Below are 12,707 nucleotides of genomic sequence, written 5' to 3'. Positions count from 1 at the left end.
TAGAGAAGAATCCAAACTGGACACGCCCCAACCTGATTCGGGATACGTAGAAAGTTTGTAGTCTGTGATTTATTACAGTCTTAGATGGGAAGTGATTCCCGCTCTGAATCATCCACCCTCCCACCTCCTATGTGCGACAGTACCAGAGTGTTTGAGCCTGGGTGGGGCGGGGGAATTGTTTTAGGTGGTGGTGTAGCTATGGAAACTAGAATCAGACACTGCATAGGTAATATGAGCAGCATATTTTGTCTCATTACCAACACTATTTATTCCAGAACACTGTTGTCTTTCAACCTGTGTCTGTAAAAGTAACTTTAAATTGAAGATACAAACATTTGGTGGCATTTGTTGTAACTTTTCTGTCCTCGCTTCCCCACATTTCAGATTTAATCTGTTATAGAGATGTAATGTAACCAATAGCTAATTTGCTGTTCTGCCATGGTGTAATATCCAGTTGCATTAATATTATTATTATTTTTTTTTTATCAAAATGTGAAATTCAACTATCTTAAAGTATTTGCAGTTCACAGATTTACAGCAATTTACACCAGTCATTTGGAACGTAAGCTCTGGTAACAAGAGCTAAGAGCTAACATGGACTGTGGCTTTGGAAGAACATGCTGTGTGAGCCAGCAGTGATACTTTTACTCACAAAAGTCTGAAAACACAAATTTTTTATTCTCCTAGTAATGCCAGAGAATACTTCAATTTGGTGGAGGAGGTCTCATCATCCTAAGCTTTTATCGGCACCATATCATGTACAGCTCTATACATACACACTTTTTTTTTTTGTAGCTGACTAGCCACTACATTTTTTAATTCAAAAACTGCTTTGAGACATTTTACGTTATTCTAAAAGACATTCTCCATTGCCTTATTGGAAGGATTGCCCTGTTACAACGTACAGATAGAGGAAAGACTGTAAGTTGTGTGTTCACATTTTGATGCTTAAATGGAGACGTGTTCAGTACATGTACAATAAATTGTAAATATCTGTCTTTGAAAAGTTTATCCACATAGTGAGACAATAATTATGTGTTGACTGTGACAAATATTCACATAGTGTAAGACTTTGATTTTGGTTAGAGTTAAGTTTCCTTTAAATTTTGCGTGCAGAATGGATGTGAGAAAGGTTATGATGATGTCCTGACGTTTTAAGGGTATATAAGCTTCACTCCATAAAATTTTATAAGATAGCAGACACAGATGGTTTACTGCTGTTGTACCCTGTATGACATTTCTTCTGTAGTTACAAATATTGTTTCAGTTTTTCTTTGGTAAGCTGACACATAGGTCACAAGATGTGAACAAATATCAATGCTGGACTTTTCAACCACTGTCCATAACAACATGCCAGCAAGATAAAGAAGAAAAACAGATCCTGCAAATCTTTTAGAGATGTAGTCCTAAGGAGAATATAAGCACTTCCAGGAAAACCATTATCATGGAATTGAAAGAGCATTTTTATACAAAGAAAGTGGACCAGAACCACTGGTCCAATAGAGCTTTCAAGCCACTAATTATGAACGCAAAAGTGTTAATATTTTGATATTTTTAAAACAGTTTCTTGTTCTGGGTGAATTGATTGTTCCTGAGCATCTTTCCAGTTTCTTTTCATCTGAGGATTACTGCTAGAAAATCAACCAATTGGAATTGTTACCAATCCCAACAAGAAGTGTGTTCAAATATCCAGCCAGAGTTATACTAGTGGTTTGCTGATGGGCGCTAAAATTGTGTGGTAAACAGCTTGCTAAGGGACATTTACCCAAACATTTATGGAGGAGCATTTGTTTGAGCCATTAAGACAAAATCCAGAGTAAACTCAAACTTGTTCAATTGTTGGAAATACATTTCAATTGTTTGTTGTATCATTCCACCCTAAAAAAGGTACAAATGAGTCAGTCCAAAGCATAGTTAAGGATTCATGCCCATGATGAGCGAATGTAATGTAAGTTTCTCATCAGAACCTGTACACAGACCACAGTAGCCTTCATTTGCTCATACAAGTGGAGACCTACTGCAGCTGAATTAGGACTACCATCAGCTTGAAATATGGCACCACAATGTACTCCTAATTCCAGTTTTGAAAATGTTTTTCTCACCAACTTCGACTTTGAAATATGATATGGATGCTTTTCATGCAAAAGTAAAGGTAGCTGCAGTCAAAGTCTATTTACTAGCATGTCTGACTTTTTGTACTGTACACACGCACAAAGTGTGCCTGAAAATATTGTTACAATGTTTGACTGCAAACAAGAAAAACAGAAAATATCGTTTTTTGCTAACAGCATTTAGCCTACTCACTGAACACAAGTTAATACTGACATGAATGCATTAATCTTTGGGTGTGACAACATTCTCATGTCAGAGTTCCACACCTTTATTCATTACTTTTTTAAAATCGCTTTTTTCCCCTGTAAGACAAATACTCCTTCTTACCACACTAGATAAGTCACTAATAAAGTTTCCTGCTGTGTATTTTCCAAAGAAAGAAAGAGAATGTCAATATGATGTGATTTATTTCTGAAATGCAAATGAAAGTGTGCATTGTTCTCTTTGGTGTCCTGATTGACATTCCATTTATTGCAGTTCAAGTTGCAAGTTCGATGTTTATCTTCAGATATTTTTCCCATTTGAGCAACACAGGCTGCGACAGGTTTAGTTGCAAAGTTTTATCCCCATTAAGAAAAACAGAGCCTACCCTGGATTCTTCACAGTCTAAACCAAATGTCATAGTTTGTATTCTTCAATGCTGAATATTTTCAATAAGTACTGCACATGTCCACAAAGAGACATTCTGAAGGATCCAGTAGTGATTATTGCAGGAGTTAACAGATTTCTGGTTAGCTGATGCACATATAATGCCTCAAACTTTGGGAAAACAGTATTTTACTGCTGGTGATGTATTTTCTTTTCCTACAAACGTGGTTCACTTTTGCATGTTTAATTTAGCTTAAATGTTGGTGATTCCTCAGAGACGAATGTTTGCATTACTAATGGCACAGGAAGGTAATGGAACTGGAGAAATCTGAAAAAAGTCAATAATTATCAGTAATTGTGTTTGATCTTTAAACGAGTTCTTCTTGATCCCTGACTTGTCATCTTCCGTTTTAGTTTCTTGTGAAAGGATCTGATAACATCCACAGGGCCAGTGGTCAGTCCATCTGTTCTTCTCACTGTTGTTTCATGTTTGAACCATGCACGCTCGCTCATAATTGTTTTTTGCAGAGCAGCATGATTGATGATGGACCGAGAAGCTTCCCTTTCTGCATCTGTGAGTGTGCTTCAAGAGGGACTGGCCAAGTCCGAGACGTTGCTAAGTGAAGAAATTGTTACAAAAACACTCTTCTGGCGAGTCTGATCCCACATGTTCAGGGAGGCTGATTTCCACACTTTCAAGGTCTCTGCCAAATCGGAGCTTGGGAATGTTGCTTTTCAAATTGTTCAAATTTCTTGGCTGAATTAACAATAAGTGAAAATTGAAATAAATACCGCACATGTGGCCAGTTGTGCTTGTCAAAGCTGGAAACTCCTCAGGGGGTAATGTTTGTCTTAGACCAAACCTTTGCCGCACACAATTAGCCTGGTCAGGAGGTCATCATAAGACCATTAAACACCTCCAGAGGCTGCCTGCAAGAAAACAACAAACTGTTTCCAGCAGATTCTGGGTAATTTGAGCGGACCTTCAGGTAAATATAAGTGCTTAGTTTTGAAAAACAAATTAAAATCCACACTCCCTGGTTTTATCTTCAGGTGATCAGTATGCAAAATTAAATTTATATGGAGGGCTTTACTTTTGAAACTTAAAGCAAAAATATTTATGAATAAGGATTTGCTCTGTGACAATCCATTCAGTTTATGACAATGAAACTGAATGGTGCATATAAAAGCGGTGCAGCTCCCTTCTTAAATTACGATGGAAAAGTTAAATGATTTCAAACTTGAACCCTAACAACCCTAGTGTAAGTTATGAATGAAGTAACAAAAGTCTTTTAGGCAAAATGAAAAGTTTAGAACTTCAAAAACAATTACAAAGTTGAAATCCTTGATTTTAAAAGTTCAGAGACCAATGTTATCAAAAAATGGGAGCTGGACATTTGATTTAATTTGAATTACCACAGCAACAATTAAATGCTCCTAAAGATATTGCTCTCAAAATGAAACAGAATTAGATGTTCTAAATGTTATTCATATGTATCCTTTTATGAAGAAGTAGCTATAATATTCAGGTCCTTTTGGAATTTTCTTGATCAAGCATTTTCTGAAGTCCTTTAAAGTGGTCTTGGTCAACAGTTCAATAGATTGACTCAAGGTTTGTTGTCGTTATCAGTATGACTTTGTGATATATATGATCATTTGTTCATATTTGCCATGTTCCCTGCATCAGTGGATCCTGAACTTAGTCCCGACTCTCCTGGATGCATCACGTGTCCTTGATCACACCTGTTTCAAACGACTGCTCTAATTTCTCACCATATCAAGTTTTTCAGAACCGCATCTATGACAAAGTTATTTAAAATGTGTATGAAACAGGCACATATCATCAAAAGTACAAGAGCGTGAGACCTCGGCACAAAGGTTGTCATGATTCACTGGCTTGTTATTCTCATTTCCATATTAGGCTATTCCTTTGGGTTGAGATTTTTAGTTATTTCCCATGTTCCTTCCTCAGTGCATTTTGTTTTAAGTGTTGTTCATTTTCCTCTTGGTTTGTACTTCCTATAGTTTTTTTCAGTACAGATTTAGTTCTGTTCTTTGTTCGATTTTTCTTTTACTGGATCTCAATAAGAATTCAACAAAATCATAGTGTTCTTAAAATTGTTCATGTATCTGGGAGTTTTTGATTATTCCTTGTTTAGAAGAAATAAATCCTATGGTTTTAATGAGCGCTGAAGGAGCGATGTACTGATAAGAGAAAATGAACTACTTCTTATCATTTGACTCCTAGTTACTGTGATGTAAATGAGAGAAATTATTCACCTTGTTGATATGAAAAGCTGTGTACCAGGCCTGAAGTCAGTATATGTTGGATATGATAAGCTTTGCCGTGTGTGCATAGAAATCCAGCAGTCCCATTTGGGAGTGGTAGCTGCAGGACTGAACTTCCAATAATCCCACAGAGCTGTCATTAGTCACTGAGCCTTTGCTTTCTTGTCCACTTGTGCGCAGATTTGTGCATGATTCTTGCAACATTAACACTTGAGGTGATTGGTCTTCCAAAGACCTTTGACCCGGATCGACTGAGTAAATAAACCAAATCCTTCATCAGGTTTTTCAGGATTTAAACTGAAGCAAAATCACCAAGTAGTTCCTGCTTCCATTTATTGGTTACTTATAACATCACTATTGCTGAAAAATACCGCAGAGAAAAGCTCTCCCTGTAGATTGTTGGACTATTTTTTTAGCAAATAAAAATATACTTTTTAAAAAATATGTTCTTTATGTTCGAAACTAAGAAACCAATCTGTTTTCATCTTGCTAAACAATGTGATAATTTTGTGTGATAAACTATAAAATTACAAAACCAAACCAGTAATAACAATGGAAACATTGGTCATAAACAGGAAATAAGCCCAATGTCCCCTGTGGGAGACAAATTTCAGTCTTAAACTCAGCGTTGAGACATGGATGATCATTCTTACCAAACATTCAGTGAAACGGATAACTTTATTATTCTGTAGTTTGCTGCCAGGAAACATGTGGTCAGATAGCATTTATCTACATGTTTCCTGAGGTCATGCCTTAATGGCAGCTGCTTCTTGAACTGTTTGAATGAACCCATCTCTACAGAATCCCAGAGCAAAATCAGGTGATTTTATTTCAGAACAGTTAAGAAATAAAGAAAGACTCTTACCCATTGTTGGTCTGCATGTGGACCAAATTACAACCAAATCAAAACATTTTTTCCCGGTGAGTGTATTTCACATGTAACTGAAAGACTTCAAGGAGTAAAGTAACCAATAACAACTTAACTAACATCTTTAGGTCTCAGCTGAGTTGATTTATTTAAATCCAATGGCAATGCAATAACTGTACCAGTATAATTATAAAACAGTAGGTTGATGTGATTTTAAATATCATATACAAAAAAAGATTAGATTTGGAGTAATTGGTTGGACTTAGAAGAATAATGTTGGATGAGCATCTTCTAACAGATGGGAAAATGCAGTTCTAAGCCTTTTAAGCACAATGCAACTTACATAAAGAACCTTTAGAAGAATATTTAAGAATATTGTAACTCAGGCAGAACTGAATTTGTTGCTGCATTCTGAATATCATCTTATCCTCAAACAATACTTACTGAAGAGTCAGAAATCACATGGCATGGTGGAACTAACTGGTTCTGCTAGACAGAGTAAATCTTCTAGCTGATTTCTCTTGGTAGCTGTGGCAGATACTTTCTCAGTTGTATAGCTCTCATGCAGCAAAATATGTAGTTAGTGCCTGAAAGTATGTCTGGCTATCCCACTCTACCCCGCTCCTCGTTTTGAACCCCATCTGTATCTTTCTTGTTGCCACATTATCTGGAAACCTGTGCAGTGTTCTAGACAGCTCAGGGGTTTTCCTGTGGCCATGTGGTGCACATGATTAAAGCTGAACAACTATGAATAAAAACGCAAAGCAAAACACACAGTCATACTTTGAGGGCATTATTCTTTTACAGAGTTTGCTTCAGATCTCATTATTGCTAACACATACTGGAATGTCTGAGTGGCACACACATGTGAAAGCTGATTTGTGGCAACATGATATTTTATCCAGCTAAATTACAACAAAATGGCAAAGAAACTGGCATTTTTTAGAAAATGCGACTTGGATGGAAAGGCAAATCCTTGTCGGTGAGTTTAAAACTGAGGAAAACATTGCTTTAATCTGTCCTGAATGGCTTTGTGCTCCTTTCCTCCTGGCAGCTGATTTACATCCAACTATTTGAGTGCAGATTTTAACCATAAAAAACATTTATCCTCGAGAATTCACTGACGGTAATTGAAGTCTTAAACAGCAGCTCTTCAAAGTGGGTCTTAAGGACGGTTAAAAATTCACAGTATTCAAAATCCATCAGCGTACCTCCGCTTGTCAGCCAAGCCACACCACTGTGGACACAAATAAGCCATGTCATCATCTCTGGTCGGCCGTTCTTCTCAGGAAAGCAAACACAGAGACAATGATGGAGCACATGTTGAAATGTCGGGCCGAGCTAGTGGGTCAGGGTGACGATCCGCAGCAGAGATAAGGCCTCACAGGCTGGCTTAGCCCCAGCAACAGCAACGACTTTAACCTGTGTTTACTTATAGAGGTATTAACCCTCAATCACCTCCAGGTGATATTTACTCCTCAGGGGTCCTCTAAACAACACCATGATGGGAAGGTTAATAATCTTTCTCACACAAACCAAAGATTTTATTAGGAACACCTGCAGCTCGACTTATCCATGCAATTATCTAATCAGCCGATCATGTGCAATGCATGAAATCATGCAGATATGGGTCAGGAGCTTCAGTTCAAGTTCATATTAAACATCTGAATGGCAACAGAATATGATCTCATAACGTTTGAGCGTGACGTGACGGTGGTTTCCAGACGAGCTGCTCTGAGTACTGAGAATGTATTTTGTCCAAACATATTGTAATCGATCTGCGTTCTCTTCTAAAATGTATCCTCAATGACTTATTCCTGCTGAGAAATCAATCCAGATGCTTTCTAAAGCCAAAGCTTTGCACAAGGCTGCATTCCTGCCCCCAAATCTTTAGTTGTGCCAAATTATTTTGCTCAAACAAGAACATTTTTCACCAAGATCTTGTTATATAACCTACTGGAACAAATCAGGGTTTTGCTCATTTGGAAACCTCTAGCTTGTGGTTTGAGCATTTGGCATTTTCAAAACTATTTTACTCACAATTTATGCATATGTACAATAAAATAGTTCTTAGAAAAATATTTAATAAATATAAAAAAAACACTGTTTTTTTAATTTATGTTATGTCAAGTAAGTGATGCTGACTTTAAATAAAACATGGGTAGGTGAGTTTTGCACTTGAATCAATTACAAATTAATTGATTAAATAATTAACTAAATAATTCTCTTACCAGACTCCCAGTGAGTCTGCAAGGAGGAGCGGCTATGGAAGGATGGATGGATGAACTAATTTATTGATTACTTCCCTTTTACCATCTAGATTAAAACATTTATGTACATCCTAAATTTTCCCGCTTGTGTCTAGTTAGCAATGACTCCTTCCAGTATTCTGTCTACATGGTTTTGTCAGTTTCAAGAGAGATGGTGCCTTTCACCTTTGTTGCCTGCCCTCTCTTAGTTTGAGTTCTCAAGTGACTCAGTCTGCTATAAAATTTTGCCTCAAGTACGTTATCTTTTCAATTCTGGTTCCACATTTTTTTTTCTCCAATAACTTGTTACACTTATTTGACTTGCTGCCGAACTTTCACCTGTATAAAAAACACTTTCTGTGGAGTGTGGAGTCACCAGATCAACATGTGTAAAAGTGGCTAACAATAAAGGTGAGAAACCAAACATTTACTCAGACTGAAGCTGCCTAAAAGGTTTCTTGTCACTTCATATTTTATTACTGATTAACTGGAATGCTCTGAAGCTTTTCAGAGCTTTCAAACTAAATTAATGACGCATTTTTATTCTGTTTGCATATCAAACATGCAGTTTTCATTCATGTAGAACAATTGTGCTCCCTTTTGAAGGTGGAGAACAAGTTAAATTAGAGAAATCAACAAACCGTCTTTGGAGGTTTTCTTATCAAACCTGTGGAAAAGTACAGCTCACTGAGCATCAAGGACGTCTGTGGACCAGGTTCTGACTGTGCAAATATTAAAAAGACTCTGTCTTTATGGAAACAGTTTCTGTGTTGCATTTGTACTTCAGTCCTGTCAGGATTCAGGTTGGAGTGAGGGTTCTTTCCAGAGACGAGCTACGCGGAGGAGTTTGACAGCCTGACGCACCTGCATCGGATTCCGGTAACCAGCGGCAGGCTTCTTAAGAAGCGGTGGAACCACCAGTCATCGCTCGATGGTTACCACTTGTTGGTCAGACTCAGCCCTAAGTTCTCGCAAAATCCATGTTAAGTATTGTCCAGTTATTTTGTCCTTTTTCTCTTCGTTACCTCTCAGATCCTGATCCCGCTTCCCGGAGCCAAGCCTGGAACTTCACCGGTCAGGCGCGTCTCGTTGGTTGGCACCTCCAAGCAGTTCTGATCCGCTGCAGCCCGGGACCCCCGAACCTACCTGGACTCTCGTTCCCTCCTGACGTCCCCCAGTCTCAATTCTCGAACCATTGTTTGACCTCATTAAAACAAACCCTCTTAACCGTAAAAATCTGTTCTTCTGTGCGCACCTGCATGTGGGCAAGGAAATTAAAATCCAACATGACAAGTCTGAGTGACTAAAATATGATATGATAGAATATGATATTTTAGAATTTTCTTCACGTCATGACTCAAAGGTCCTAGAAAACATCCAAAGACATGTAGACATGTAATTGTACTCTGGCCATCCTCTGGCTGAAGCCAAGTTCTAATATTGGTATCCAGGAGCTAATGGTTTAAGTCATTATCAAATTTGTATGTTTTCACAACATACCATGGTGGAAAGTTTTAATATTTCAGAATCTTTATTGAATAAAAGAAGCAATTGAGTCACCATTAACTCAATTAAAACATGAGAGAAGTGGTTTGTAAATAGGGTGACAAAATCTACACTGGGCTAATCTGTACATCCTTCAGCCTTCATCACCATTTACAGATATGGCTGATTATATTATCTTGGATTAATGAAACAATGGTTTTGTATATTTAAAGAGCAGTTCTGTCTACAGTGATGAGCTCACAAGGAGTACATTTAGGTCCCATGACAACACAGGTGTGCTGGAAGATCTCCAGCATAGTACATTAATTTTTCTTCTGTGTAATCACCTCAAGTGAGCTTCTTCTGAACACGTGATTGGCAGGAAGGAGTCCATACACGTCGCAGCATCAGGACCGCGCCCGTTTTACGTCACCTGAAGAAGCTCCAGAGGTATTTTTTTCTTCCCACCAAAAACAAAATCGCTCTCTGTCAACATATTCTCCTGTTATACGTAATAAATGAAGGCAACCCATTTATCTGAACTGAAGATGTGTGTGTGTGGATTTGATTTGCTAATTATCAACATGGTTCACACATGCTTTTCTAATAAATCCAGTAATAAGAGGTCTCCATCTGGGAAATTTGGCTCTTTCTATCTGTGAGAAGCAGAACATCAAGTTTAGGCCCACACCCCAAGTTAGGTGGTCATTGTTGTTCACAACTTTCCTAATTTCATCTTCTTTCCCTTGAACAAGCATTACGAATTCTTAACTGCTATAATGGAAACACTTGTGGTGTGACGCCTCTTAAATCATTAATTTTGGATTTTAGCACCTTTAAGAACACAAACAAGAAAAGACCAAATGCATATTCTGGGTGTTTCTCAGAACAGGGAAGAAAGAAGAAAATTAGACTGTTAATTTAATTTCTGACTGAACCATGCACTGGAATTTCTTTGATGAAATACACTGAGAAACATTTTCAATCTACAAGTGGTGTTTATGGTTTGTATTAAGGAGCTGGGCTTTAATGAGCAATGCTTCAACTTTCAAACAATGACATTTTCTGTTTGTTCCCTAAAGAAAATATAAAGTGTTTGCAGCAATTATTTTTCAAACCCGACTGCTTTCTTTCTTCATTTTAGTTCATGCACACACTTTTGTGACCTGGATACATAATTTAAAAATGTTAAGGAATACTTTTTTAGTGGAATTAAGGCTACACAAAACCATCCAGAGGAATACACTTCCTGTTGTTATGGCAGGATGAACATGGTTCATAAAATATATTATGTGTGTTAGTGAAAACATTTCCAATATATTGTCTCTTTTGCATCATTCCAATAAACAGCTTTATGATAGCCTTGTGTTGACCCAAGACATGTAATCAGGTTTTATTAAAAAAGGTGAATTAAAAACCTTTATTTTAAATGGGAATTGTTTCAAACGTTCACTCCTCTGTAATGTGAATTAGGATTTAGATTTCTTTTTTAATTTGTGTCTGCAACTTGACTTTTGGTTGATCGTTAATCGTTTAGTGTTAATCGTTTTGAATGAGGGTTACTCTTTTGTGATACAACACTTTTTTATGTTCCATTCCTGATTAAATAGTTACACACTCTCTTTACACTCCAAATGCAGAAAGTATCTACAACATTTTTGAAAACACCCTCTGAACATACTTCTGGACTTCGGTGGTGCTGGCTCAGTACTGCACACTGATGCAGTTCGTCTGTATAATATTAATGTAAACTCTTATCAGTCTTTTCATGGTTAGTGTTATTGTTGTGTCCTTCTGTCCAAAATCAGGCCTTTGTCTTCATCAATGTTTTTTTATTAGAACAGTGGTCTCAAACTGCATTCCTCAAGGGTCAGAGTCCTGCAACTTTTAAATGTCTGTCTGTTTCAGCACACCTGGCTCCAATATGAACTCATTAGCAGAGCTCTGTAGAGCTTGACTTCATGCTAGTGAGGCAGTTTCACCATGTAATTCAAGGGACAAGGGACATCTAAAAGTTGTAGGACTCCAGACCTGGAGGATTGCATTTTGAGACCTCTGTAGTAGAATGACTGTTGCTTTCACACTGTTGATGTGAGGAGTAGGTTGTGCATGTGAGAACAGTTAAGAGCTGAGGGAACACTTTGTACCTCAAGGCATCCCAGGGCACCTTCCTTTGTTAGATATGCTCCTAATCAACAGTATTAGTCTCTTAAAAGAAAACCAAGCAGAACTGAATATGCAGCTCACTGAGCCAAAACATATTTTCCACTTGTTCCTTAAAAGTAAATGGATATCGGCAACATCGGTCACAGTGTTTTAATGCTGACTGCCCACAACAGCTCTCTTACTGCAAACTTCACTCCAAAGTTGACCTTCATGCAGAGGTGATGTGTGCTTTTAATTAAAAGTATAAAGGCAGCTGGCCCACTCTTTGTAGGAGATGTTTGTGAACACAACATTCAGAGATGGACGGGATGCTTGTGGACGGGATGCTTGTGTCCACATTAGTTTGACAGTCTGAGAGCTATCTGTCCTGGGACTCAGGGACCACCCACTGACCTGACTTGACTCCCCCTTCAAGCAGCACCTGGCCAGCTCTTACCTATCAGGATTTTATGATCACCTGATATGACGGTGCTATTTGATAGAGGCATTTTTCTGTTGGATATTAAATTCATTTTTATCATTTTATTTGTATACTGAACCCAGTGTGGCCTCCATGTTATTAAAATTACTCATGCAAAATCTATATGGAATACTCTGTCACCTTTATGCATCACAACATGGCTTCAGCTTATATAGTTGTGCAAGCTATGCGTCAGCTGTTTTACCACAGTGCTGTTGTACCAACTAAAATCTCTGTGCACTAATAAACAGAGTGCACTACTTCCTCCCTCATATTATATCTGTTAAAACTATGCAGATGAACTTACGAAACAACTCCACAGTCATCTGTGACCAAGTCTGTAAAATAACGTAGCTGGGAAAGAAACATGGGAGCTGCTCTCCATTCTTAGCCTACAGTTTTGCGAAGATGACCTTGACTTATCCAGACTGTGTATCAAAAACAAACAGCAAAAATGCAATGAAACTTCAAGCAACTTTTTGAAATAGAA

The 12,707-nt window shown here is 37.7% G+C and overlaps 1 long non-coding RNA gene across 1 annotated transcript; it reads left to right on the top strand.

Annotated features, from left to right (window-relative positions):
- The first annotated feature begins 8,893 nt into the window (after positions 1 to 8,893).
- LOC114134318 (uncharacterized) lies at positions 8,894 to 9,399 on the top strand. Its single transcript, XR_003593369.1, has 2 exons — positions 8,894 to 9,054; positions 9,139 to 9,399. It is a non-coding gene; the product is annotated as an uncharacterized LOC114134318 (long non-coding RNA).
- Positions 9,400 to 12,707: the final 3,308 nt, after the last annotated feature.

This window comes from Xiphophorus couchianus, chromosome 19, assembly GCF_001444195.1.
Source record: "Xiphophorus couchianus chromosome 19, X_couchianus-1.0, whole genome shotgun sequence".
Lineage (NCBI taxonomy): Eukaryota > Metazoa > Chordata > Actinopteri > Cyprinodontiformes > Poeciliidae > Xiphophorus > Xiphophorus couchianus.
This window is presented reverse-complemented; position numbering and strand designations above follow the sequence as displayed.